Below are 5,563 nucleotides of genomic sequence, written 5' to 3' on the forward strand. Positions count from 1 at the left end.
ACGCCCAGCTAATTTTTGTCTTTTTAGCAGAGACAGGGTTTCACCAAGTTGGCTGGGATGGTCTTGATCTCTTGACCTCGTGATCCGCCTGCCTCGGCCTCCCAAAGTGCTGGGGTTACAGGTGTGAGCCACCGCACCTGGTCTATCATCTCTTTTAATTGATCTTCCTGCTTTTACGTCTGTCTTCCCATAGTCTAACCTCTCATTGCATGATCTGGTCCTATCTATTCTCTAACTGTGTCCGTCACTGCTGTCCTACTCTCTCACTCTGATCCAGCTGCACTCATATCTTAATTGTTCCTGGGAGAAGCCAAGCATGAGTTAACTTCGAGGTCTTTGAAATGCTTCTCCATCTGAAATGCTGTTGAGTTGCAGGTGATCACTTCCATTTTCATGGTTCTCACCTTACGGCTTCCTTGCCAAGCTTGTCTAACTCACATTATTTTGTTGTTGTTGTTGTTCTGTTTTGTTTTAGGCTTTTGGCAGCCTGAAGTCATGATTTTTAGTTTCTGTCTCTAGTGATAAGTGGAAAAGAGGGATAAGGAAGAGGCTTTAATGACCCCACAAGAAACAGAAACTAAGAACCCATAACAGTATTTTCTCCCTTGGACACCCTTGCATCCTTCTGCTGTAGTTGAGATAAGAAAATTAATGGCAGGGAGAATGCTGGGGCTCTCCTCCAGATATGGGGAGGTGCCAAAGACTTATGCTTATGCCTCCGCAAAATTCATAGGTAGAAACCGAATCCCCAAGGGGATAGTATTTGGAGGCAGGGCCTTTGGGAAGTGATTAGGTCATGAAGGCGGAGCTGCAGTGAATGGGATAAGCACCCTCGTCAAAAATGCTTGAGGGGCCAGGTGCGGTGGTTCATGCCGGTAATCCCAGGACTTTGAGAGGCCGAAGCGGGTAGATCACTTGAGGTCAGGAGTTTGACACCAGCCTGGCCAACATGGTGAAACCCCATCTCTACTAAAAATACAAAAATTAGCCAGGTGTGATGGTACTTGCCTGTAATCCCAGCTACGCAGGAGGCTGAGGCAGGAGAATCACTTGAACCCAGGAGGTGGAGTTTGCCTGGGTGACAAGAGTGAGACTCTATCTCAAAAAGTAATAAAAAAGAAAAATGCTTGAGGGGATGAATACCGCGCTCTCCATGATGTAATTATTACACATTGCATGCCTGCATCAAAACACCTCATGTACCCCATAAAAATATACCTATTATGTACCCACACAAATTAATGCAAAGTATCCCCTCATTCCTTCTGCCACGTGAGTACATAGCAAAAATACAGTTGTCTATTAATATAAATCAGGAATTGGCTCTCACTAGACACCAGATCTCACCTTACCACTTACATTAACAGGTATCTTATGCCAAAAGTAAATTCTTGATTTCTTTCCCCAAACTTAACTCCTTCCCTAGTCTACCCTATCTCCAGTGGCATCACCAGCCTCAAAGATCTCAGCACCACCAGATCTCACCCTTACCACTTACATTAACAGATATCTTATGCCAAAAATAAATTCTTGATTTCTTTTGATAAATCAGAAGAGAGGCCAGACACCTTGATCTTGGACTTCAAGCTTCCAACACTGTAAGAAATAAATTTCCCTTGCTTGTAAGCCACCCAGTCTATGTTACTTTAGTATAACAGCCAAATGAAATAAAACAGGGGTGACTGTGGAAGGCGACCCTGGTGGGGAGTCTGCCATCATGAGATTGAGGGCTATATCACTATCCATGGAGGCATCTGGGGCCTAGAATACTATATAAGTCTATTTTGTCATGAAGAGTTTTGAGACATAGTCCCTATGTGGCCCATAAACTTAACAGAACTTCTTTTTTTTTTTTTGAGGTGGAGTCTCATTCTGTCGCCAGGCTGGAGTGCAGTGGTGCAATCTCAGCTCACTGCAGTCTCTGCCTCCTGGGTTCAAGTGATTCTCCTGCCTCAGCTTCCCAAGTATCTGGGATTACAGGCACCCACCACCACGCCTGGTTGATTTTTTTTTTTAATTTGTTTTTTTTAGTAGAGACAAGGTTTCATCATTTTGGCCAGGATGATCTTGATTTCATGACCTTGTGATCTGCCCGCCTCGGCCTCCCAAAGTGCTGGGTTACAGTCATGAGCCACTGCACCCGGCCCAGAACTTTTTTAAAATTTATTTTACTCTAAGTTCTGGGATACCTGTGTGGAACATGCAGGTTTGTTACATAGGTATCCATGTGTCATGGTGGATTGCTGCTCCTATCAACCCATCATCTAGGTTTTAAGCCCCGCATGCATTAGGTATTCGTCCTAATGCTCTCCCTCCCCTTGCCTGCCACGCCCCGACAGGCCCCGATGGGCGATGTTCCTCTCTCTGTGTCCATGTGTTCTCATCGTTCAGCTCCCACTTATGAGTGAGAACATGTGGTGTTTGGTTTTCTGAGTTCATATCCTTTGCAGGGACATGGATGAAGCTGGAGGCCACCACTCTCAGCAAACTTTTTATCTCCTGCATCGTAGTTGCTAATATTTCTTAAGCTCTGAATTCCAAACTGAAGAATTCAGAAATTAAGAATTTCTTATTTTTATTCTTTGTTATAGTTATTTGTGGACAAAGCTTATTTCACATTTTGGACTGTAAGCATCTCAAACCTTAGATTTTATAGCTTTATCATCTCTTCTATTTCTACAAGCTACAGAGTAGGTCCAGGCTGCTAGTTAACATTTAGGGAGCACTTCTTATGCGCTAATGTGTAAGTGGTTTGCAAACACGGTTGTGCTAATTTCCCTCCCTTTATGCATTTTCCTTTGCAGTATGAATCTGCAGCATTTTCCTCAAGTAATGGAGTCAGTTTCCCCAACCATGGCATCTAGTATGGCCTTGTGGCTTAGTCTGACTAAGAGCATGTGACAGACATTATGCCTAGACCTCAAGAATCCTTGCATATTTCTTTTCTTTTTCTTTTCTTTACTTTTCTTTTTTTTCTCTTTTCTTTTCTTTTCTTTTCTTTTGTATTTCTAGATGGAATTAAGCTCTTGTTGCCCAGGCTGGAGTGTGGTGGTGCTATCTCAGTTCACTGCAACCTCTGTCTCCCAGGTTCAAGAAATTCTCCTTCCTCAGCCTCCTGAGTAGCTGAGATTACAGGCGCCCGCCACCATGCCTGGCTAGTTTTTAATATTTTTAGTAGAGACGGGATTTCACCGTGTTGGCCAGGCTGGTCTCAAACTCCTGACCTCAGGTGATCCACCCGCCTCGGCCTCCCAAAGTGCTGAGATTACAGACATGAGCCACCACACCCAGCCCTGAAACCTTGCATATTTCTACAGTTTCCTGGAACCCTGAGCAGTCTCCATTTGAGCAAGCCCCAACTAGCTTGCTGGAGGATGAAAGCCCACATGGAGCAGAGCCATGTCCTTCCAGCTGAGGTCATCCAAGATCAACCAGCCCAACTGGCCCAGCAGCTGACTTCAGACACGTAAGCCAGCCTAGCTGAGCCTCATCCAAATTATAAACCAACAAAAGGCAAATAAATAGTTGTTGTTTTAAGTCAGGAGTTGGCAAACTATGGCCTGTGGACCACATCTGGCCTGTCTCCTGTTTTTGTCAATATTATTTTGTTGGAACAGAGCCTCACTCCTTCCTTTATGTATTATCTATAGTTGCTTTCATATGATAACAGATCTGAATAGTTGCAATGAACACCATATGGCCTGCAAAGCTTAAAATATTGACTCTCTGTCTCTTCACAAAAAAAGCTTGCAAACCTTGCTTTAAGTCACTAAGTGTGGGAGTGGCTTGTTATGTCCAGGAACTAAACCATGTACTTCAAATTATTATCTGTTTTATTATTATTATTTTTTTTACTATTTTGAGATGGATCTCACTCTGTCTCCCAGGCTGGAGTGCAGTGGAGTGATCTTGGCTTGTCACAACCTCCATCTCCTGGGTTCAAGCGATTCTCCTGCCTCTGCCTCTCGAGTAGCTGGGATCATAGGCATATGCCACCACGCCCAGCTAATTTTTATGTATTCAGTAGAGATGGGGCTTTGCCATGTTGGCCAGGCTGGTCTGGAACTCCTGACCTTAGATGATCCACCCGCCTCGGCCTCCCTAAATGCTGGGATTACAGGCGTGAGCCACCGAACCTACCCTATTATCTGTTTTAATCATCAGTTTAACTCACTGAGGGTTGATCATGCCCATTTTACAGATAGAAAACTGAGGCATAGTGAAGGCAAAAAATTTGTACACAGTGGGGTCAGGAGAAAACCCAAATATCCTGGCCTTACAGCCTTATGACATTGGCATTAAAACTGTGTTAAATAATGTTCAATAGAAGAGTACCTGTCTGAGTGAATATAGAGCTGAATAACCGCTCAGGTCTGGTCAGTTCTTATGAGGAAAGAACATGGATAGTAACAATCCTCGAATCAGTGGTATATAGTTCTGGACACAAATGATTCCTCATGGAAAGGGTTAGACATTTCTGCCATCTGGACCTTACGAGTTCCTGACAAGTCTTTTACATATGTATCCCTAATGGATGGCTCAGAAAAATCACTGAAATATGTTATGTGTGGGAAAGAGGAAGGAAGAAAATAAGTAAGCGGGGTGGGGTGTCAGAGGCATTCGAACCAAGAGTGACTCCATTTTGAACAGGGACTGGGTAAAATGAGGCTGAGAGCTGCTAGACTGCATTCCCAGCAGGCTAGGCATTCTTAGTCACAGGATGTTTATGGTTAAGGGAACAGGTTAATATTGTTTGCTAAACAGACCGAGGATTTAACAGACTCAGGAAATGGCCTGATGTCTTGATATCAAAAGCATGATTTGTTTAAGAATAAGTTTTGCAGCTTGGCCTGCAATCCCAGCACTTTGGGAGACAGAGGTGGGCGGATTGCTTGAGCCCGGTAGTTTGAGACCAGCCTAGGAAACCCTGTCCCTATGAAAAATAAAAAAATTAGTCCCGCATGATGGTGCACCCTTGTAGTCCTAACTACTTGGGAGGCTGAGATGGGAGGATCGCTTGAGCCCAAGAGGTTGAGGCTGTAGTGAGTTTGATCACACCACTGCACTCCAGCCTGCGTGACAGAGCAAGACCCTGTCTCAAAATAATAATAAGAAGAACAGAATGAGTTTTGCTTTAAATATAGTGATACCGATTTTGCAGAAAACAGTAGTTACAGAAAAATGAAAAATCCTTTATCCCAGCACCTTGTAGTAGAGCACACCACCCCGTGAGTTTTTGACATTTTTATCTTATATTTGAGCAAACATTGTAACTAAGGTGGGCGCGTTCTTCCTTTTGCTTTTGGGAATGTCCTGCTCTGTCTGTGGAACAGCCATTCTTTTATTCCTTCAGGTTTGTTTTTTTTTTTTTACGGAGTCTTGCTCCTTCGCCCAGGCTGGACTGCAGTGGCGCCATCTCAGTTCACTGCAAGCTCTGGCTCCTGGGTTCACACTATTCTCCTGCCTCAGCCTCCCGAGTAGCTGGGACTACAGGTGCCCACCACCATGCCTGGCTATTTTTTTGTATTTTTAGTAGAGACGGGGTCTCACCGTGTTATCCAAG

This window comes from Mandrillus leucophaeus, unplaced genomic scaffold, assembly GCF_000951045.1.
Source record: "Mandrillus leucophaeus isolate KB7577 unplaced genomic scaffold, Mleu.le_1.0 Scaffold871, whole genome shotgun sequence".
Classification (NCBI taxonomy): domain Eukaryota; kingdom Metazoa; phylum Chordata; class Mammalia; order Primates; family Cercopithecidae; genus Mandrillus; species Mandrillus leucophaeus.